Source organism: Sorex fumeus, unplaced genomic scaffold (genome assembly GCF_029834395.1).
Source record: "Sorex fumeus unplaced genomic scaffold, SorFum_2.1 ptg000063l, whole genome shotgun sequence".
NCBI lineage: Eukaryota > Metazoa > Chordata > Mammalia > Eulipotyphla > Soricidae > Sorex > Sorex fumeus.
Window position 1 is genome coordinate 54190782 of NW_026606120.1, and position 24871 is coordinate 54215652.

The window sequence follows — 24871 nt, forward strand, 5'->3', positions numbered from 1 at the left end:
AAAATAACTTTTTAAAAATCTAGCCTATTTAAAAAAAAAAAACCTCTTCCAGAATTGCCCAATGTAGAAAAAGGCTAGAGTCAGTAATACACCACCCTATCAGCGCTTTCAGAAAGTGCAAACGGAAACAGTGTATAAGAGAAGCTAGGGGTGCAGACCCAGGGTGAGTAAGAAGGCCCCAATCTCACCAGCCTCCCACCAACTTGGGCAGCTTTTTCATCTGTATACTGAGAAGGTAACGATGCCTACTCTGCAAGAGGAGCATTAAAGATCCTACTGTATGCAACGGCAGAGCCTGGTAAGCTCTCAGTGGCGTATTTGATATGCCAAGAACAGTAACAATAACGGGTCTCATTACTCTGCCCGTGAAAGAGCCTTCAATATGGCACCATTGGGAAGGATGAGTAAGGAGAGTCTGCTAAAAGCTCAGGGCAGGGACAAATGAAGATGTTACTGGAGCCCGGTAGAGCAAATCAATTAACAGTGGGATGACAGTGATACAGTGATACTGTATGCAAAGGATTTAGGACAATATTTGGGATATAGTAAGCAATCAAATCTTACCTTTATCAAAACTGCATCTTCCCTAACAAAAACTATTCTACATGTATTTTTTCATGTTCATCAAGAAAAGTTTGAAATAACTAAATTTAATTTTTTGAGGTTTGGGAACATGCCCCACAAATACTCGGGACTTACTCCTGGCTCTGCACTCAGGAATTACTTCTGGCTGTGTTGAGGGGACAATATGAGATGCTGAGGATTGAACCCAGTCATGTAAGGCAAGACCCTATCTGCTGTACTATCTCTCCAGCCCTCTAAATTTCATTCCTTAGGCTTTTCAACATTAAAATCTATCAAAACTCAGAATTCTGTTTGGGTTGGTAATACAGCAGGTAGGGTGCTTGCCTTGCATGTGGCCAACCAGGACTCAATCCCCATCACCCCCTAGGATCCCCTAAGCCTGCCAGGAGTGATCCCTGAGTACAGAGCCAGCAATAATCCTTGAGCAATGCCAGGTGTGTCTCAAACCGTGGCCCCTCAACCAAAAAAAATTTTTAAATAAATAAACAACAGGTACTAGCAGGTATCCACCAAGTCTACCCCATGCCAGCGTCAATCTACAACAGCCTATTTGTATGATCTTATTCCATATTTCTCCACCTTTTCCACACTCTGCAATCCTACACTATGGTGAAATATTTTCTCTCCGTCCCTCTATTCTTCCTCAGCTCAAAAGTCCCATCTTCTCCACCTTTGCATTATTTCCTTCATATCCCAACATTAAATCTTGCATTAAACAGAACCATAATCGAAATTTACTGCAGATTACAATGGTACCATTCTCCAAGTACAAATTTGCATCTGCCACTCTTTCCTGGGTCCTGCATCAAATGACATACCTCTAGAAGCCTAGCAAGTACAAGCCGACCAACTGGCAATAAGATCCAGCTAAAACAGGAGTGCCTGCTTCAATACAACCACCAGATACCATGGGCTCATCAGAAGATCTTGCCCTACATTACAAGTGCTAGGTGCTGCCCAGTCCTGCCCTCATTTCTATTGTTTTTTGGGTATTATGTCTATTGTCATTTCTGGCCCATTCCCAAGAACTAGCTCTTAGGAGCTCTGGCTGGAATTAAACCTCCCTTCTACTGGTATTACTTTTTAAAAACTGACAGAAATGAAAAACAAAAGCACGTTTAGGAAGGAAAAGTGGATCAAACATTTAATATCTCATTAAGTCTAACATCAGTAATGATCAGCATTATTGTTTAAATAGATCTTCTTTGGGGACTGGAAAATTATATTTCCCAGCACCACATATGGTACCTCAGGCCCCACCAGGAGTAATCCCTGAGAGCAGAGCCATTGAGAAAACTCTGAGCACTGCCAGTGTAGCCAAAAAGCTAAAAAAAATTGGGGCCAGAGGGACAGTACAGCTGGTAGGGCACTTCCCTCTCATGGTCCCCGGCTTACCAGTTGTTCCTCTGAGCACTGTCACTGTCCTCCCGTTGTTTGATTTGCTCGAGCGGGCCCAGTAACATCTCCATTTTGAGACTTGTTGTTACTGTGTTTGGCATATTGATTATGTCATGGGGGCTGGAGCGATAGCACAGTGGTAGGGCGTTTGCCTTGCACACGGGCGACACGGCCAACCCGAGTTCGATTCCTCCGCCCCTCTCAGAGAGCCCAGCAAGCTACCGAGAGTATCTCGCCACTGAGTACTACCAGGAGTAATTCCTGATTACAGAGCTAGGAGTAACTCTAAGCATCACTGGATACAGCCCAAAAGCTCCCCCACCAAAAAAAAAAAATATATGTATGTTTATAAAATATATATGTATATCCTTATATATAAAGACATTATATATTAGATATATATATATAAAGTTTCCATAAGAATATAATAATTGATAAGGCACCAGCCTTCATGTCATTAACCCTGGTTCCATCCTGAGTATCATATGATCCCCTAAGCACCATCAGGAGTAAACTCTGAGCACCACCAGGTACTGCCTCTCCCCCTAAAAAACAAAATAAATTTAAAAGTAAATAAACTGGAGAAGGTAGGCAGAGAGATAGGACAGTGGGTAGGGCCTCTGCCTTGCATGTCACTGACTCAGGTATGATCCCTGGCATCCTATATGGTCTCAGAAGCCTGCCAGAAGTGATTCCTAAGTGTAGAGCCAGAAGTAAACCCTGAGCATCTCTGGGACCCCAAACCAAAAATAAATAAATAAATCTAGGAGCCAGAAAGACAGAATAACAGGTAGGGCATTTGCCTTGTACACAGCCAATCCAGATTCCATTCTTGGCATCCCATATGGTCCCCTGAATACCACCAAGAGTGATCTTTAAGTCAGAAAGAGAGGGACAGACATAGAATGACTGCACTCATTTGTGGAATATAAAATAACATAATATGAGACATGCCCAAGAATGAGCTGGAGCGATAGCACAGCGATAGGGCATTTGCCTTGCATGCGGCCAGCCTGGCTGAGCTGGGTTCGATTCCTCCGCCCCTCTCAGAGAGCCCAGCAAGCTACCAAAAGTATCTCGCCCTCACGGCAAAGCCTGGCAAGCTACCCGTGACGTATTCAATATGCCAAACACAGTAACAACAAGTCTCAAAATGGAGATGTTACTGGGCCCGCTCTAGCAAATCGATGAACAACTGGAAGACAGTGCTACAGTGCTACCCAAGAATAATACAGACAGGGGCCAGGAATATTGCTTCATGGTTGGAAGTGGCCTTATGAGTTGGGAGAGAAGGCGGCTGCAATCGAGAAGGGGCTACTAAGTCAATGACGGTTGGAGGGATCAATCAGGATGGGAGATGTGTGCTGAAAGTAGATAAAGGACCAAACGTGATAGCCTCTCAGTATCTATACTGCAAACTATAATGCCCAAAAGAAGAGAGACAGTATGGGGGAAATTGTCTGCCACAGAGGCAGGGGGAGGGATAGGGTGTGATGGGGGGTATACTGGGGACCTTGGTGGTGGAAAATATGAACTAGAACAGGGATGGGTGTTCAATCATTGTATAACTGAAACTCAAACATGAAAGCTTTGTAAGTGTTGCTTATGGTGATTCAATAATAAGTAACTAAATAAACAAGGTAAAATGCAGGGGAAAAAAGGGTGATCTTTAAGAACCACCCTTAAACATGACACACAAAAACAAACAAATAAAAAGACATACTGGTTCTAAAGAGGTCTAAGCAAGGTGCAACACCATGCTCTGATCCAGTTTTTGGCCAGATGGCTAAACACATCAAGGAGGATAGGGACCATGCATAAATAGGGAACTACTGGGGGTATGGTGCCTCCACTAGGTCAATCTGTACCTGTGAGGTGATTGCATCAAGCAGCCTGATGGTTCCTTCAGACTTTTAGATACCCCAAAATTGCTGCTGTGCCTTTGGCCAGACCCCAACAACTTGGGGTTTACCAAAGTTTACCAAAAAAGTAAACGGCCAAAAGTTAGGTATGTGGGAGACACACCTACAAACCACCTCTGGCTCAGCTATATAATTGGAGGCAAGGCCTCTCTGGTTCCAGATCAAACTGCTTAAGGGCCATGATCTCAGAGACTCAGAAACAAATCTCGAAACCCAGCAGCTTTTGGCAGAAATACGTCCAGTCCCCACAGTAGGTTACTGGCGCCAGGCCACCCCAGGGGGGAAAGGCTGCTGTCCCTCTACCTGCTCCCTCTTGGCGGTTCAGTGGCCACCATCCTCCAGAGGCCACTGGACAGTCAGGTTTGGGCCTGCAGTGACGAGATACACAGGGCCTCATGGGATGGGGGTAGAGCCGGCCCTTTTCTTCCCGCCCCAACAAGACCCCGGGTCGTGGCCCATGAACGGCATTTCTGGTTCCTGACCAAGCTGCTTAATGGCCATGATCCCAGAGACTCAGGTTCAAATCTCAGAACCCAGCAGGTTTTGGCAGAAATCCCTCCAGATTTGTTAAAATTTTGGAATTCCAAAATTGTGCACCCTCCATTGCCGCCGCATAACATCATATGTTATTCACAATCAGCAATAGAAAACAAATTGTCTATGGTTGCCTTTTTGACAGATCTGAGTGTTGGGGTAAAATTCCAAATAATAAAGGTGGGTCTGGTATCGAAATATTGAATGTAATCAAAGTAGAGAGAGAGTAATGTGGAAATCATCTGCCCCACAGGTAGGGAGAGGGTGTGGAATGGGGGGTATACTGGGGGTTTTGGTGGTGGAAAATGGGCACTGGTGAAGGGAACGGGTATTTTATCATTGTATGACCGAGACTTAAGCCCAAAAGCTTTGTAACTGCTCTCACGGTGATTCAATAAATAAATTTATTAAAAGAAAAAAAAAGTAAGGTGGAGTTCATGTCCAATTCAATCAGCCTAATCAATGGCTAAATAAATAGCAATATTCCTACATTAAAAAAAATAGGGAACTATTTGGGACCTCCCTCAGAGGAGGGTAAAAACACTGCAACAAGCCATAGGACAGGTACACTTGCTCTTTCTGAGGCATAACCAAAAGAAGAGAAGGGCCACTGGCCCCATGCACTATGGTTCCTGCAGGAACATGAGACTGAGGCTGGACCAACGATCCCACTTCTGCCAGCACATCAAGTCAGCCATCAGAAGGCTGAAGGTATTGAAACCCCGGTATAAGCAAAGCCATTTCCAACATAGTTACTTTATAAAAAATGGACTCATCTATGTAATAATAAATCACTGTGCACCTCACTTGGCATATATATCCCGTCCTGCCATCTGCCTTTTCTCTCCATCTCAAAATGCCCTCTAATTCTCTACACAATAACAGTTTACACCACTTTGATTATCAGTCAGAAAGAGAAAAAACAACTGTGCCTTATTTAAATCATAACACTAGAAAGAAATTTCAAAGGGTAAGATTAAATGACAACTTCAAAACTTACAAGTTTCATTCTCCTGTTTCCTTCATACCTTACAAGAACACCTAACAGACTCACAAGGACTTGAAAATTCATGTCAGCAGATTTGAACACTACACTAAACACAATACATTAACACAACAAACTGTTTTAAAAAGACAAATACATAGAATAGACTAGCAAACAGCTCCTCATATAGTGACCAGCATAGAGGAATGCTCAGTAAGTACTGGTCTGGTTACAATTTTTAAAAACTTACGTCCATACACATTCAGAAATGAGCTCTCTCTGTTCGGCCTTCCTTTCTCTTGAATCACCAACTTCCTTAACAGAGTGGATGTACTCAGCTTCACGTAGGCGTCACACACACATTAATTTTACTACAGCCCTTCCTCCAAGGTCAACACTCTGGCTCACTGAAGGCTTTTTCCTGTCCTCAACCTTCCTGATTTCCCTGTATGACCTGTCCACGTGCTTCCTGCAGGCTCACAGGCACCTTCTGCCCCTTTGGCTCACAACAGAAGAGCCATAGCTTGATTCTCTGCGACTTCGAGGGTTAATCTTTCTCAATTTCTCTCTGGCCTTCCCGAGCTCCCACTCTTGACCCCTGACTACCTCCCCATAGGACTCTTATTGTAAGTAAGCATTCTTTCATGCCCTAGGGATTTCTTTTGGTTCTACATTTGAGGGAATGCACATCCCCCAGCACCTACCAATGGAGTTCCAACCCTCCCTCCCTTTCTCATAGGTAGTGCTCAGGGAGCCAAAAGCCTACTCACAGCTATACTCAGTCACTTGGGCCAAATGGTGCAGTGCTAGAACCTGAGCTTGAGGGCAGTTCATTGGGCTTCCCAAGGCCATTCCAGAGGTGCCCAGGGCCTCCAGGGCTACTTGCAATGCTGGGGGTAAGGGAGAACTAGCATATGGTGACAGGTCTCATGCACAGGTCTAAAGCCATGTGCTCCCAACCACTAAACTATCTCCCCAATCCCTGGTTTTATCTGTCTTGTTTCTGGGTCACACACAGCTGTGCTTAGGACTTAACCCTGGTTCGGTGGCCAGGCATCACTTCTGGTGGGGCTCAAGGGATCATATGGGGTGTTAGGGATCAAACCCAGGTAGGCCGTATCAAGGCTCTCAGGCCCCTTATATGTCCTTTTTATTTTGCAGCAGCATCTGGCAGTGGTTAGGGGCTGTTTCTGGCTTGCTGCCACGATTTGCTCCCAGCAGTGGTCTGGAACCACATGGTGCTGGGGATCACACCCTGGCCTCTTTCATGCAAAGTTTGCATTCCAGCCCACTGAGCCACCTCTTAGGTCCCAGATTTTACTTTTGAAATAAACTGTACATATCCCATTCTCAGTATGACCATACCTTGCCTTATAAGCTCTGTATTTATCAAATATAAATACTACTAGTTTTCCTTCCCTCTTTGCCATCTCTATTCTCCATCCAGTCACTGTCACTGTCACTGTTCTCCCGTTGTTCATCGATTTGCTTGAGCGGGCCCAGTAACGTCTCCATTGGAGACTTTGTTGTTACTGTGGTTGGCATATCGAATACGTCACGGGTAGCTTGCCAGGCTTTTCTGTGTGGGGCGGAGGAACTGAACCTGGCTTGGCCAGGCTGGCTGCATGCAAGGCAAATGCCCTACTGCTGTGCTACTGCTCCAGCTAAATATGCTCTAGGGGGCCAAAACAATCGTACATTAAGCAGGGATCTTGTCTTGTACACAGACGACCAGGGTTTGATCCCCGGCACTCTATATGGTCCCCTGAGCTCATCAAGAGTGATCCCTGAGCACAGCCAGATGTGGCCCATTCCACCCCTCCAGCCTCACCCAAAAAAACCACCACCGGCTGGAGCACATGCTTTGTATGCAGGAGGCCCACGTATGAGTCCAGCCATTTCATGAACAGCGAGAGGAGTGAAACCTGAGCATCAAACCACTGGGCAAAGTATAAAAAGGTGCTGGGGAAACAACTCGGGAATCAGGAGTATGGCATGAGCAAGGGCCTGAGTTCAATCCCGGGCATTGCATGGACCTCTGAGAACCACTGGTTGTGGCCCTAATGGTCCCACTGAGCCCAAGTAGCAGCCACTTAACTGGCTCCAAGCATTGAAGTAAAGTCACAACCCCCAAGGCCCCTGAGCACTGCTTGAGAAGCCATTCCCCTGACAAAAATGGTAAAAAGTATTCCTATATACTCTGCTAGTTATTCTCTTGCTTTACAGTTGTCAGTGTTTCCCACTATGCATTCCCATCTCCCAATACGGCCTTGTAATGTGGGTCCTGCCTCCCTTTTCCACTTGACCTTATACCACTTCCTTTCACATCACTCTCTTCTCCCGGCAGGTTTCTTTCAATTCCTCAAAAACATCAAACCCCTTTGTCCTCAGACCTACACACTTAACGGTTCTTTTCCTGCCTACAAAATTCTCCACAGCACTTTTCACAAATCTGACTCTCTATCAATTAACTACAATTTGCTTTTCCTTTCACACAGTTGTCTGGCACACGGTAGACATTCAGTAATTGTGGAATGAGCAGATAGCTCTCAGATCTAAAATGTCTGGTCTCAATCTCACCCTTCAGTTTAGGAACTCTGTGGCTTTTAGGTCACACCCAAAAACCAGTTCTCAGGAGCAACTCCTGGCTCTGTGCTCAGAGATCACTCTTAGCAGTGGTGAGGGGGCCATATGCAATGCCAGGGATAGAAGAGAGACCGGCTGAGTGCAAGACAAGTGCTTTAAACCCTGTACCAATCTCTCTGGGCCTGGAATACATTTTTAAATACCTATTAATTAGCCACATCTCCAATAACACACCAAGTACACTCAAAACCAAACCCTTCATCTTCTCCCAAACCAATTCCCTTAATTTTCTGGAATTTACATGAGCAACATAATCCCCACTCTCCACTCCAGTACTATAAATTTCCCATTTATTTGCTCTACTTGTCTAAAATTCTAATCACCCTTTAAAACTGAATTCAAATACCACTTCATTCATTCACGCATTCAATCAACCACTTATTCAAACAAATAGTGAATGCCTTTTAAAATAAGGCACTATGCTAAATAGTGGAAAGCAAAGAAGACCTTTTTGTCTATTATACATCAGTCAAATAACCACACAGATATTTACAAGCTAAAACACTATGAATGAAACAGGGATAGAGCTTATGAGAAAGAGAGGTGAGGCATCAAGAAGTACTCCTTTGATAATGTGCTGACTGAATGTGAGGTAACTTACACCAGGCCGACTAAAGCACGTAGGCCTGGAAGCAGGAGCCAGCAGGCCTATTTTAAGGTCCCTGCCATCTTGTCTTATACATGACATCTTATCTGGATTTGCCTTACTCCCTTCTCCTGCCCCCATTCCTTCATATCCTCACTTGACTGATAGCTACCTGAGAGAAAGGACATTGAGTCTTATTCACCAATACCCTCCGGAGAATACTGATTCACAAGACTCACATGTCTGATACTTGAGGAGGCCACACTTGTAAAAGGCTCCCAGCCGACTCTGTTATACAGCCAAGTCTGTAAACTATATACACAAACTACCCATTCGGTAAACACATAGTGATTGCCCTCTCAGTAAAAATTTCTAAGTGTGTTGGGGTCGGAGCAATAGTACAGCAGGTAGGGTGTTTGCCTTCCATATGGCTGACCCAGGTTCAATTCTCAGTAGCCCATATGGTCCCCTAAGCAATGTCAGGAGTGCAGAGGCAGGAATAACCCGAGAATCGCCAGTTGTAACCCAAAAAGAAAAAAAAAATTCTAAGTGTGGGGGCCAGCATGTAAGGTGCTTGCCTTGCACACGGCCAACCAAGGAACCCAGGTTCTATTCCCAGCACCCCAAATGGTCCCCCAACCCTCAAGGCTGAGTCCTGAGCACGACCAGGTATGGACCCCAAAACAAAGAACAACAACAAAACTATTCTTTGCGGGGGGAGGAGGGAATGGGGAGGCTTATCTCTTAAGCAGTGTTAAAGGGCCAGTAATAATTAGACAAACAGGGGGTACAGTTTAAATGCTAAGGTCCAGCAGTGCTGGTCCCCACCCGAGGACTATCCCAGAGTTGCTCAGGGACCTCCAGGGCCACAATTCTCCAGTGCTCAGAGGTCCAAGTGGTACCAGGGGTGAAAACTAGGCTATATACAAAGCATGTGCACTAGCCCTTTGAGTTATTTCCTGGGTCATCTTCATCTGTAATTATCCTCTCCAGTATGAGGGGAACAAAACTGAATGCCACCTGCTAGTATCTAACAGGGATTGCTTCTAGCCCCTATTTATCATCTTTCTGTTATCACATTCCACATAGTTCCAAATATGTCATGTCAGCACCCCCTAAATTGTTAAGTGCCCAACAACATGATCATTTACTTGAATTACTGTGAAACCTTTGTGCTCTTAATTCTCAGTCTATGTTGTGCTGACTCCTTTCACCCATCAAACTGCCACTGCAGTGTAAGTTTCAACATATTCTAGGTATCTGAAGCACAGATATATAAAGCTTGAAAGGTTGAAATGAGCACGTCATTAATCTCTATCAAGATCTCTAACCATGGTCAGCCAAGGTCTTTCATATTCTAGGTACTACTTTCTCCTTCCTCAATTATGTAGTGGCTTTGTAAAAGGCAAGAGATCCTTAACACCTGCCTATTGAGTAAAGTCACCTTCGCTTGTTGCTTAATATAGTGTAAAACTATTTTTTTGTCTCTGAGACTTACCTGAATGTATGCTTCAGTAACAGAATACCATTATAATCACTGGTAAAATAGGGATAAAAAGACTACACAACACAGGGTATTGTAAATAGCAAGTGAAGTGACAGGGAAGTGAAGAGGGGAAGGGAGATGGCTCAACAGGCTCTAGCTTATGTTCTGCATGTAGAATGCCTAGCACTGTATGGTTCCCAGAGCACCAGGCCAAGGAGACAGCTTAGTGGTCGTGCACTGGGAGCAAGATCACATCATATAGGCCCTTCAAGCACTCCTGGATAGAGCCCAGGAGGTCCCCAAGCACCACTAAGGTTGTTAGCACCACAAGGCCCAAGTAAACTCTGCATTCTTGGGCCCTAGCATTGAACTGCCAGGCCAGGTTGATAATGGCCCATGGGCCTCTGACCACTGCTTGGAAGTCTCTCCACAAAACAGGTGTAATATTTTGCTTTACACTTTGTTTTTGTTTTTGTTTTGGGGTGACACACAGCAGTGCCCATGGGATACTCCTGGCTCTAAACTTAGGAATCAACTCTGGCAGCCTTAGGAGAAATGTTGGATGCCAGGGATCATATCTGGGTCAGCCACATGCAAGAAAAGCACCTTATCTGGCAAGCATTCTACAAGGAAAGTATACATAAATACATAAAGCACCATACAAGGTAAATATACTATCACACTGGCCCATTTAGGAATTAGTTTTTAACAAGCACTATATAAATCTTACAAACCTTCAAATTAAGTTTGAATGGTTACCTGATGGAATGTCTTCAGGTAATATATATCTAATAAACAGTCATGGATTTGAGTTTATCACACAGGACCCCAAAACATGCCTTCTGAAAAGGAGCTTATGGTGGAGAAAGTTCTGAAGAGCGCTCAAGAGGCGGGACCACATGCTTTTCATGCAGAAGACCCTGGTTAGATTCCTGGGATTCCATGGTTTCCCAAGCACCAGGAAATGCCTCTGAGCTGGGAATAGCCTCCAAGTACTACTGGATAAGGATCAGAAACAACAACAAAAGGAGCTCATGAAGGTCAGATATACGTCTCAGCAGCAGAACACACACCCCACATGATGCAGTTAGACCCTGAATTCAATTCCCTGTACCTCCAAAAACAAAAACACAGAAAACACAGCTCATAAATTTTCTAGAGAAGGCAAGACTAATAAGAGAGTTGGATTACTGGTCAGAGAGGTAGTACATCAGCATGTCCTGTGTGTGACCAAGGTGATTCAATCTCCCAAGCTCCACTAGCAGTGACCTCTGAGCTTACGGCCAGGAGAAAGCCCTGATTACAGCCAAGTTTAGTCTAAAAAAAAATTATTATTATTTCATTTATTATTATTATTATTATTTAAGCTGCTGATGGGCTGGAGCAATAGCACAACGGGTAGGGCATTTGCCTTGCATGCAGCGAACATGGCCGACACGCGTTTGATTCCTCCGCCCCTCTTGGAGAGCCCGGCTAGCTACCAAGAGTATCTCGCCTGCACGGCAAAGCCTGGCAAGCTACCCGTGACGTATTCGATATGTCAAACACAGTAACAATAGTCACAATGGAGACGTTACTGGGCCCGCTTGAGCAAATCGATGAACAACGGGAGTGACAGTGACAGTGACAGTGAAGCTACTGATGGTGCCTAAGCTCCAGATCAGGGACCAAGTTCAGTCTTTGGGGCTTGGCAGAAGTACAGTGGCTTTAGAATGCTGCAGATTCAGATCCCTGGTATGCCTCAGTCCCAGCAAACAGTTCAAAAGGCTGAGGCGCATGGTTTACATGCAGGAATCTTGGGTTTCATTATAGCCACCACAAGGCCCTCCTAGCACTGTTGGGAGTGGTCCCCAATCCCTGCCCACCTCCTGAAAAAAAAAATAGTTTTTGAACCAAAAGATACAACTCAAATTCCTTAAGGCAAAAAAGGTAAAATGAGACACCTTCAGCATGTAACAAAGAGCTAGGAGAGCTGTGGGGTCTGCAATAGCTGGAGAATGCAGGCTGTCTCAAAGTTTTTATGGCCAGGGAGAGGGCTCAAAGAGCTGGAGCACATTACTGGTTCCTGGAGCATGGTTTCAAATCAAGCAATGCTGGGCGTAGTTTTGGTGGGCCCCTGAGTATCACTAGGATGTCTTAAAAAAAATTTTTTTTAACCCATCAGGCTGCTTAAATGCTTTTGACATTTGATAATTAAGACAAATACGATGAGAAAAAAAAAATCACACAATAAATAGTACTCCAATATCATCAAAAGGATTTAGTAATCAGAGTTTTAACATATTTAGAGGATATGTAGCATAAAAGGAATGAGCAGAAAGATCAGTAGCTATAATTAACAGCATTCAAACATAGCAATATAAGCAGGTAACAGATATTACACAGGGGAGATAATGAGTTGTTATATATGTGTTGAATTTAAGCCTTTTAAAACTTATGGCAGGCCTTAACAAGTTGGACAAGATTTATCAAGTTAAAAAAAAGAAGATCTGAAATCTGGAAGAAATAGATGGACTAAGACATACTGAGTGTAGCTGAATTAATGAGCACACTTGAATTCCTTGGAGAAAGGAAAAATGAGAAGATAGCAAAGGCAAAGCTTAGAGCATCTTAGGAACAACCCAAGGAGAATAATGAGAATAAAATAGGCCCTATCAATGGGCCCAGATCCACATCTCCTGAGCCTCTGCATGTTCCCCAACACTTCCAGCTTACATTAATCTCCTGGTAGACCTCATGAATCAGGAAGGATTCCTCTCCCCCTAGGTTAGGTCCCAGCAGCCAATATACACACCTCTGCCATATCATCAGGTCCAGTTCCACATCTCCTGAACTGTGCAGCCGCATATGCTCTACTCATCAAATGTCACAATGCTCACAGTGATACCTCTTGGCACTGAGTAAAGATGAGTGAGGATGGAAGAGCAACTTCCAGCTTAACCCCTCAGAGATGCCCAGGGGGCTAACCACTAAGATTCACCCTCAACACAACAGGAGCATCACAAAGCCCACCACACTCAATGAGCAAGAACAATGACACAGGAAGGCTCAACCAGCACCAACCAGCTCTGTAAATCTTCAATGACTTCAGTAACCATGGTGAAGATGTTTAATGAGCTCTAAGAAATGATGGCACAGGTTGCCAGCAAAGAACAAGAAAATAAAAGTCAAAAATGAGAGAACTCCAGAAATGAAGAGTACAATAGGTTATTAAAAAAACTCAAAAGGTCACGAAAGAGGATTCCTTAAAAGACAAGATGTGGCTGGAGTACAGCGGGTAAGGCATTTGCCTTGCACATGGACTTGATCCCCATATGGTCCCGAAACACCACCAGGAGTTAATTCCTGAGCACAGATTGAGGAGTAACTTACCCCTGAGTATCACTGGGTGTGTCCTAAAAAAACAATAAATAGAAGATAAGACGGGGCCAGAGATTGGGGTCTTGGGGTCGGAGCAATAGTACAACAGGTAGGGTGTTTGCCTTGCATGTGGTGGATCCAGGTTTGATCCCAGCATCCCCTATGTTCCCGTGAACATCCACCGCCAGGAGTAATTCCTGAATGCAGAGCCAGGAGTAACTCCTGAGCATTGCTGGATGCTCACTGTCACTGTCACTGTCCTCCCGTTGTTCATCGATTTGCTCAAGCAGGCTCAGTAACACTGTGAGACTTGTTACTGTGTTTGGCATATCGAATACATCATGGGTAGCTTGCCAGGCTTTGCCGTGTGGGCAAGATACTCTAGGTAGCTTGCCGGGCTCTCCGAGAAGGGCGGAGGAATCGAACTCGGGTTGGCTGTGTGGGCCGCGGCCTCGTGCAAGGCAAACGCCCTACCTGCTGTGCTATCACTCCAGCCAGATGCTCAAAAAACAAAAACAAACAAACAAAAAAGGCAGGGGTCAGAGAGATAATACAAAGGGTAGGTGCATGCCTTGTACACTGCCAACCCAAGTTTGATCCCCAGCAACACATTGGTTCCCTTAGCACACCAGGAGTGATCCCTGAGTGGAGAGTCAGGAGTAAGCCCTGAGCACCAAGTGTGGCAAATAAATAAATGAATGAATGAATAATAGGGGCAGAAGAGATGTATAGCATTTGCCTTATATGAGTCCAACCTGGGTTCAATCCTCAGTACCCCATAAGGTTTTCCTAGCACCACCAGGAGTGATTCATGAACACAGAGTCAGAAGTAAAGCACAATCAGGTGTGGCACAATCAGCTGTGGCAAAAACTAAAAAAATAAAAATTAAAAAAAAATTTATATATATATATACACATATATAAAATAAAAAGGCAAGACAAACTTCTCAGCACTTGGCACTGACATTGAGTATGGCATTTATTCATGGTGCTTATGGCTGGCCTCAGATTAAGAAAGATCTATTTACTTCTATCTTGTTAAGAGATTTTATAAATTTTCAGTAACAATGCTTCATTTATATTAATGTTCTACCAGGATTTTTTGTTGTTGTTTTTGGTTTTTTGTGTTTTTTTGCTTTTGGGGTCACACCCAGCAATGCACAGGGGTTACTTCTGGCTCTGCACTCAGGAACTACTCCTGGCGGTGCTCAGGGGACCATATGGGATGCTGGGAATCGAGCCTGGTTTGGCCGCGTGCAAGGCAAATGCCCTACCCACAGTGCTATCGCTCCAGTGCCTCTACCAGGTTTTTTTTAAATATCCACTGAGATTTTTATTGTAATCCCTTACTTATTAACACAGACCCTTAAGCAGTATCTATAGTACTTTCTAACATAAAGCCAATATTCCCTTTCTTAGGATAAAACACACTTTCTACTTTTATAGGCCCATCCAGATTTTCCCCTTAAAGTTTTCATAATGTAAGAAATAAGAAAAAAAATAAAAAAATTTAAAAATAAAACTTTCATAATATTCTTCATTCTTAATAAATTCTACATTTGAAAAAATTTATCTATTTTATGTAAATTGTAAAATGAATTGGCACAGAATTATTCATTTTTTAAATTTATCTTCCTGCTGAAAAATAGGCTCTTAAGAAATGTTTACTTTATCAACATATCATTTACAATTTTGTAGAATTTCAGGATTTTAGCTCCACTCATCTATATATTGTAGGTGTCACCACTTCCACAATAAAAAAAAAAGATCTCTCTATGTAATGGGATAAAAAAGAAACGTAAGGGAAGAACAAATGGTCAAAGTCATCAGAACTGGAGATTTTTGTCTACAGAATTGGGCTTACATTGGATGGACCAGGTGAACAGGTCCCTAAAACATGCTGGTGGGAAGCAGGTTGTCGTAGTGGGTGTGGCAATGGAATGATATATGCATGAAAAGCAGAATTAACAATATTGTAAATCCTAGTACTTCAATTTAAAAAAAAAATTTTAAGACAAGTAATAGAAAGATAGTTTGTAATTTTCGAAGAGACGAGGTAGCCTCAAAGCCAAATCATGAGGGTTGCTGTAGGAGAAAAAAAAATAGTTCCACAATGCCAAGCACTAGGAGAGCTTAAATAAACTGAAAACCGAAACCAGGACGCTGGGTCTGGTAATTAGGAGTATACTTGTAGTCTGGCTAAGGAAAGACTAAGAGAAACAGTCTGGGATTACCTGATTTTTCCTGTTTCAAAACATTGCCATGGCAGAAAGTAAGCTGCCTCCAGTTCCTGCCGCTGAGGTCCTTGGAGCTGAATTCAGATGAGATCATCTCAGGAACCAACAGCAGCGGCTTTCAGGCCCAGTGAATGGTGCCGCCTGGGGATGTATCTTTGGTAAGCAAGATTGCAACAGAGCAGGCAGTTTACCCAGGGCAGTGCTGACTCACGCTAGGCATAACTCGTATTTCCCAAACAACCCAGCTCCAGCCAACCTCAATCAACTGCAACCTGGAAAAGAAGAGGCACTCCACTGATTCTTTACAAACAACTGACTGCCGAGGCCAGGTCAACCTCACTCCCCTACTGCTGGTTACCTGGCTGCCTCTGTAAGCCTTACCTGGAAACTCCAGTGGACACTTTCTGAAATTTCATCTGAGAGCCACCTGGGGTGCAGCACCATGAGATTACTGAATGTAGCACGGTTCACAGTATTGAAGATTTCTCCAAGAAGCTGATAAAGAAGTCACTTTGCACTTACAAATTAGAAGACCTGGATCAGAAGGCTTCAGAACTTACCCAGTGATTCCAGTTTCCTAAATCATTCTGGTGAATTTTTATCAGGTCTAACCAGCTAACTGTTCTTTTTGTTCCTTATAGGCCTTCTCTGTGCTATTTCTTAGATAACTCAGGTTCTCTAATTAAGACAGAAATGCTGAGGTTTTCTTGTCTAATCAGCTGCCACATTCTCTGTGCTAAAGCTAAATTATCCCACCATCACACCCACTAGATGCTTAAGGAATAAAGGAGTCAGTGAATTCACATCATCACTTGCTTTTAAAAGAATAATCCCTAAATTTATATCAATTCCAACTTATTGACTAGCTTATTAGAAAATCAATTCCAGAATAACTGGTTCATCAACAGCTATTAATTATTATTGATTGCCCCTGGGTCTATATTTGGCACTAGTGCTACACAAAGAAAGAGTAAGTCTTTGTTTTCTGTGTGTGTTCACTTGACAAGGAAAAAAACTAAAGTCCCTATCAGATCCTTCTATTCTCAGCTCAAAATCTCCCAGTCGGCAGCGATGTCCCTTAACACGGGCATTTGAGGCCACCATACCTAGCCGTGTCCACCTTCAAGGTCTCCCACACATGTACTCTAGAGCCAGTTCCTCGTTCAGTAATACCGGGGTACAGCTGGAGAGGTAGTACAGGAGGTAAGGAGTTTATCTTGCGTGCACCCAACCCCACTTTGATCCCCAGCACTACTTATAATTTCATGAGTGCAGAGCCAGATATAGGACTTGAGCACTACTAGGTGTAGAAAATAATAATAATAATAAAATACTAGAATAATGTAAAAAAACACATAGAAAAGACTATCAAAATTTGAGGTTTTTAACTGTGCCATTAAATTTATTCCTTTCAAAGGGCTAAACTTGGGGGTTTTCGGGGCTGGAGCGACAGCACAGTGGGTAGGGCTTTTGCCTTGCACGTGGCTGACCGGGTTCGATTCCCAGCATCCCAAATGGTTCCCCTAACATCGCCAGGAGTAATTTCTGAGTGCAGAGCCAGGAATTAACCCCTGTGCATCGCAGGGTATGACCCAAAAAGCAAAATAAATAAATAAATAAATAAACAAACAAACTTGGGGGTTTTCTAACCATTTAAATTTTTTTTATTTTAAAATACATTTATTTTTTGCTTTTTGGGTCACACCGGCAAAGCTCAAAGGTCCTCCTGGCTCTGCACTCAGGAATTACTCCTGGCAATGCTCGGGGACCACAAGGGATGCCAGGGATCAAACCCAGGTTGGCCATGTGCAAAGCAAACATCCTACCCACTGTACCATATTTTGGTCCCTATTATTTTTAATTTTTAACTTTTTGGTTTTGGGGCTGCACCCAGATGTGCTCAAAGCTTACCCCTACCTATTGTGGTACCACTCCAGTCTTGTAGACAAAATCTTTAGTTCTGATGACTTTGACTATTTGTTGTTCCCTTACTATGTTTCTTTTATCTCATATTTGGGATAGGTGGGAGGGGGGTGGCGGGGTGACACTATACAAACAGGTGAACAGAACTAAAATGGAATTCCATAAAAAAATGTAAATCAATGATAAATTAATAAAATGAAATTTTTTTTCAAAAACTAAGTTTTACAGATACACTATTTTTAAATATTATGGATAATTCTGTGATAATACATTTTAAGATTTACATGAAATAAACTGTGCAAATGTAAAATTTAGTAAAAATGAAGAGAATTAAAGAAGACATATGGGGAGAATCTCAACAGGTCTGTCTATCTGTCTATAGAAGTAATAAAAGTGTTTTATCCTGAGAAAGAGAATATTGGCTTTATATTACAAAAGATTGTATAACAGATACAGTTAAGTGTCTGCATCAATAAGTAAAGGATTATAATATAAATCTCAATGGTATAAAATGAAACACCTGATCAGATCTATAACATTCAATATAAATAAAATGTTCATTCTTTATTGTGAATGTATGCAATCCTTTAGCACGATAGTTGGAAACATTCCTTTCTTAATTTAGTACAGGGTAACCATAAGCGCCATGAATAAAAGTCAGACTCAATGACAAGTGCTGGGAAGTTTGTCTTGTCTTTTAAAGAAGCTTCTTTAATATTTCTTGCAAAACTGGTTTCAAAGCTCTAAATTGCCTAAACTGTCACCTATCCCTGAAGCTCTGTATCACTGCTTCAAATCTAAATGATAATTTAGCTGGATAGAATATTCTTGGCGACATATTCATTTAATGACTGTATCCCTCCACTCTCTATTGCTCATAGTCTCATTTGGCAACTCTGTTGTCAATCTTATGGACTTTCCTTTGCATTTAAGTTCCTTATTTGATCTTGCTGCTTTTCAGTATTATCTGTCTTTGGCTTTTGTCATTCTCAGTATAATATGTTTTGGAGTTTTTCTACTTGAGTCTATTTTCACTGGGATCTTTTGGGCCTCTTGGAGCTCAGTGCCAGTACTCCTTAACTCTGGGAAATTCTTAACTTTGATTTCTCAAACTATTGTTTTTTTCATCGAAATTGTCTTCCTATTCTTCGGGGACTCAATTATTCTTATACTGTTTCTCTTCAATTCATCCCATAGTTCCCTTGTATGCTGTTCATTTCTTTTCAGACTTTTTCCTCTTTCGGTTGTTTCCTAGCAGTTTCCCCATCCCAACTTGGAACTCCTCAATCTTCTTCTCAGCTACTGTTCCTCTGCTGCTCAGGCCTTCTATTGAGTTTTTTATATCACCTACTGTACTTTTCATTTCTGATTACAGTTTTCTCATTTTGGTTCTCATTCTTTATTGTGCTTTGCTGACTACCTGTGCCATTGTTTCTTTGAGCTCATTAAAAATCCTTACCATGGTGTCACTAAAGGTGTTATCTGAGGAGTTACTGATCTGGTTGGTAAGGTTGAGCCTTCTGTGTTTTCGCTCACTGAACTCTGAGGAGTTAGACCAGGTACTGCTTTTTTCCTTCACTGCTACTTTCATCCAGTGACAAGAAACATCACTGTGAGCTATGTGAAATTTGATGAGTAGAGCACATGAGGTCTCTTGCTCCAGGAGATCAGGAGGGTTGTCTATTGAAATGGCAGAAGTCAGGTATGGAGGCTGGAGATTAATCTCACCTGACAGTGAACAGACTCAGGAGATGTGGAGGGTGACCTGTTGAAATGGTCAGGGCTATGTGTTTTTTTTTTTAAGTAATTTACACAGCTCCCTTAATTCTCCTTAATTACGCTATTCCAGTTGGATGAGTGAGCTTTTATAAGGCCTATTAAAAATACGGGGTGGAGGGTGGGGGGGAGCCCTCTTTATATTATACCTTTTATTTTCTTCCCATCTGTGCTTTCCTTTGCAGAAAAGTGACTTATGCTTAAAGAAGCTGACCTTCAATATGTGTTAATTAGTCCTTTTCAAATGATGAGAGCATCTTTATGGTAGACAACCCTTATCTCATGTACCACACTTTAAAAATTGTATCTGCAAGCTGACGATAAGTTGCTAACACCCTAATAGGGAACAACTGTCCAGTTTAGTGTATGTACTATATACAAATATCAAGGCTCCTTCAGAAAAGGTACCAGGTTCAATCCCTGGTACCCCATATAGTCCCCAAGGCACTGCCAGGAGTAATCCCTGAGCAGAGGCAGGAGTAAGCCATAAGCATCAATAGGTATGTCCCCCACACCCACCCCACCCAAAGAAAAAGAATAAGCAGGGTTCTTATTGAAAATAATCATTTCCTACCTCAATACCTCTGGTGCTCAACTAGCAGAAATGGAGGAAGGCCCCACATCAAATTTATTTTTATATTTTTCTTTAAAAATTTGTTTTAATTTTAAAGAGTAATTTATAATAGTATTAATGGCAGGGAGGTTTCATGCATACAACATTTCACCATCACCATAGTCTCAATTCTCCCCCAGATATAAATTTTTAATAAACATCTCTCCCAAGCAATTCTTAGGCAGACAAGCTTCAGATGATGTTTCCAGAGATAGGTCATAGCTATGCTCCCTAAGCACATCTTATTTCATTGCCCAGAGTAAAATAAAAAGTTTTTTTTTCTAAGACCACCAAAATGTGTAGTTTCACAAAACAAGGTCTCAGGCTCACCCACAGCAACTGCCTGAACGTAACAGCCAAACTCTATTTTACTGGCTGAACCATTATTTTCTTCAAGCCTCCAGAGACAATTATCCCAACTACGCTTAAGGGGTTTAACTGTCACCCACACATGTGTTAATCTGACACATTTTCACACCCGAGATGCAATACAAGGAGCTTAATGGAATTTATATGGCTGTGAAAATTAAAAGTTCACCTGACTCAAAAGAACAGACAAATAAAGGAGAAAACCTCTCCAACGGCACAAGTTAAACGTAGAGGCTTTTTAACTTCCTAATGAGGCAGTTCTGCATGGAAATTCAGACCGTGGGATGCTACACAGCTCCTATGTCTTGAGAGGACCCAAATGCCAACTTATCAGCACAGCATCAGCCAGCACGGCCCACTGGAACACTCGGAAGCACAAGGCTGCTGTATAAAGTGGCCTCTCCTGGGAAACAAAGGCTGTCACCATGGCGGGGATCATTCCATCTTGGGGCCAGACGGGGCCAGGCAGACTCTTCAATCTTTAACAAGCCACTTTTCTGTTCACAGAGAAAAACAGGCACTGCCCCGCTTTACCACACTGCTGCCCACCAGCCCCCAACCTAAGTCCATCCCCACAGAAGCAGGTGCCAGGATGCCTTCCACAACGCACTGTGGGCACTGTATATACCCTCTGTAGTATAATACCTCAGTACCCAATCTCAGGAGAGCACTGACTGTCAACATCAGAAACAATGAAATATGAAGTCCCTGAATGTCAGGAGTTTAAAAAGCGCACACACACACACACACACACACACACACACACACACACACACACACGAGTCAATGCCAGGAACCTAACTAGGACCTCATGCAAGTGAGGCAAGTATTCCCAGGGGCCTCCTCCCTTGCTCCAATAATTTTATATTGAAGTGACTAGGGAAACACACTCTTTTTTCCCCAGAAACCACCCTTTCAGAACCCAGATTCTGCAATTGGATTTTGGTTTTTTGTTTTGTGTTTTTTTCTTTTTGGGTCACACCTGGCAATGCACAGGGGTTACCCCTGGCTCATGCACTCAGGAATTACTCTCCTGGCGGTGCTCGAGGGACCATATGGGATGCCGGGGATTGAACTCAGGTCAGCCGCGTGCAAGGCCCTACCTGCTGTGCTATCGCTCCAGCCCCTGCAAACTGGATTTTGACGAGCCTTAAATTCCTTATTTCTTTTATAGTATAACCACTGAATTCTCCTCTCCAAACCCCTTTGCCCGCTTTCTGCCCTGCCTCCAATAAGCCAAATTTCCTAAGTTTTCACCCTCATTTCCACTCACAAGATTAAGTTACCTCCTTTCAGATGCCCAAATCTTTGTTGCTTCATATTCCATCTTGACAGGTGATTTTGAGTAAAGTAGCTAAGATTACTGGTTCACCTAGAGTTAACCTTCCAATGGGCTTCTGGAGGCTATGGAAATAAAAGGGAATGACTGCACAGCTTGAATGTCCCATCAAGGTAATCAAAATAATGGTAGAGGAAAAGAAGACAGAAGGAGAGATTTCAAAATAAAGACGGAACTGTGCATTTCAGTAGCACTTAAGAAAACATTCCATGTGACTAAGCAGCTGATGAGTAGACAAATACCCAAAGGACTGTACATTCTCTAAAGACTGTTGTGCTCACAGTTCTTGCTTCCCTCAAGATTCTGCATGAACAAGATCACATCCTAAAACCAGACTTAACATTATTTATAATAATGGTGATAGATACAATTTTTTTTTGCTTTTTTTGGGTCACACCCGGCGATGCTCAGGGGTTACTCCTGGCTCTGCACTCAGGAATCACTCCTGGCAGTGCTTGGGGGACCATATGGAATGCTGGGAATCAAACCCGGGTCGGCTGCATGCAAGGCAAATGCCCTACCCGCTGTGCTATTGCTCCAGCCCCCTAGATACATTCTTATACCCAGATTTCTACTGACTTACTTCCCAAAAAGCTACAAAGCTACCTCTTACCTTGATTCAAACCCATTACAAGGAATAAAATAGAGTTTAGATCTTTCAAAGGTTTCTTTCTCATCCTTTTTATAAGAAAAAAGAAAGGGTTAAAGAAAGGACGTGAAAGCTCTGCACACTTTTTAAAGGCATTACACACCTTTAAAAAAAAATCACAGGTTAAACATCCACAGTATGTTATCTTCTGAAAAAGAGTCACCACAGAACAGCATAGCCTTGAAGAATACACACATGTACAGAATGTGCCCGCATATACAGAGAGGAGGATAAGAGCTCATCTAGTGAGAACTTCAATGGTAGTTAGCTCTGGCAGGAAGAGGTTAACCTTCTGGGATTTTGCTGTTGATTTTTTTTTTACGTGCGGGGGGGGGGGGGCGGGGGGGGGGAAGAATCTCATAGATACAAGGCAAGGCAAGTGCTCACTGAGCTGTATTACCAGCCCCTACCTTCTGTTTTATATTTATTTGGTGCCATTATAATATTATTTTTGCTTTGTGGTGGATGGATTAAACTCGGGACCTCACATATGCCATCTACACAACCACCTACTTTAGCATTTATTAACCCCAGACCAACTGTTGTGTTGATGGGGGTCACGCAAGTAGTACCCAAGGACTTTGAGGGTTATATTCAGCAGTGTGTGGGGGGGGAGGAGGGAATGAAGGGAGAGTCAATACCAGAGGTCAACCATACATTCTTGCAAATGCCAGGCAGTAGCCCTGGGTTCAATCAACCCCTGGCACAGGATGGTCCCAAGCTGGAAACAATCCCCAAGCACCACATCAGGAGCAGCCCCTGAGCACTGCCGGGTGTGTCCCAAAACAAAAAACAAACTGAAAAATGCTGACAATACCAAATGTTGACAATGATGAAGCGAAACCACATTGCTGGTGAGTCTGTAAATGTTATTACTCTTGGAAAGAACTGAGTTTCCACTCAAATAGGCCTGTGGATTTAGCACAGTGGTAGAGCATCAGTCTTCATGCCTGAGGCCAGAGCTCGACACCTGCTGCCACATGTGCAGTGTGCAATCCCTGCAGCGTCACAAATGCACAACCTCTGGTGCGTGGCAACCCAGTGTGTACCATGACTAAGTGTGCACACAACGCAACAAAATGTGTGACCCCTGTGTACCATGACCGAGTGTGTACACACCACAACAAAGTGTGTGATCCCCAGAAATTACAACAGCAATAAAGAGAAGGGAAGGGGAGAAAAGCCTCACTTAAGTCCTGGATAAACATTATATCTACACAAATGTTTACAACAGCTTTGTCTTCAATATTCAGAAACTTAACAATCAAAATGTCCTTTCATAGTTGGCCTGTTTCTAAAAACTGAGACATTCATACCATGAAATACTGCTTAAACACCAAAATAAAAGGACAACTGCTACACGTGACATCCTGGATTCAGGGAGTAATGCTGAGTGAAAAAGGCCAATTGCAAAAGGTCCCTTGCTGTTAGGACTCCATTTCCATAATATTTTGGAAATAACAAAATTATAAAGAACAGATTACTAATAGTAGCAACTGGGCATAATGGGGAAAGGGATATATGTGAGACTGTTAGTGTGCAGTTGGAGCCAGGGAGATGGTACAAAGTGGGATACAGGTATTACATGGGGAAGCCCCAGGTTTAATCCCCTAAGGACTTCCAGGAATGTCCTGCATGCACACACACACACACACACACACACACACACTCAATAAAACAACCAACTATTTACTCATTCCATTATCCAACCATCTTGGGGAACTAAGGAAGGTGAAATTATAGTAAGCAAAGTACCTCTGATATTATTTCATAGTCCCTTCTATGACAGAAAGACAAAATATCAGCAACAATCAACTGCCAGCCAAACAATCTGAGATTCATTTCAGACATTACCTGTGCCTATACATCCTGGTATTTTCATTTGAGCTCACACAGGGCTATGGGCAATGAGCCAGAGGTCTGCAAAAGTAAACCACACAGAACGAACTCACAGCAAGTTCAGCTTAGCTAAAAGTGCCCTGCTTGACAGAAAAAGAATCTGAACTCTGCAGCAATTAGACAAACTGTCAAAGATGTAGTTTCCAGGTCCAGCACCTTAGATGTGGCAGATTTCCTGCAAACAGCTTTTCTTACAAGTCACAGTAGCCATCTACAAAATGTGCAGACAGGCTGAAAAAATTTTTAAAGATGTTTCCTCTGTGATTATCTGAATTGGTTCTCATGAGATCTCACATGTACAGGAAGCAGGACACACATATGTCTCAAACTCAGATAAAGTTTTCCTTGCCCCTTCCTCTGTTGAAGTTCTTGGGCCACAGCCAGTGGTAACTGGGGACACTCCTAGCAGTGGTCAAATGACCATGCAGTACCAGGCCTGGAACACGAGCAACTGTACTCCCAAATGCAAAGCACACAAGCCAGTTCTTTTAGCAATCTCTCTATCTGGCCCCACAAGTTAAACTTTTTTTTTTTTTTGCTTTTTGGCCACACCCAGCAATACAC

General features: G+C 42.9%; 1 protein-coding gene across 4 annotated transcripts in view; it reads right to left on the reverse strand.

Annotated features, from left to right (window-relative positions):
• Positions 1 to 24871, reverse strand: part of RFFL (ring finger and FYVE like domain containing E3 ubiquitin protein ligase) — a 93676-nt gene that overhangs the window by 49336 nt on the left and 19469 nt on the right. The window contains exon 1 of one of the 4 annotated variants that reach the window (XM_056127731.1): positions 15737 to 15812. The exons of the other annotated variants lie outside the window; for them this stretch is intronic. The gene's annotated coding sequence lies outside the window, so the exon portion shown is untranslated. Of the gene's footprint in view, positions 1 to 15736; positions 15813 to 24871 lie in introns of those variants that run through there. 4 annotated transcript variants of the gene reach the window in all.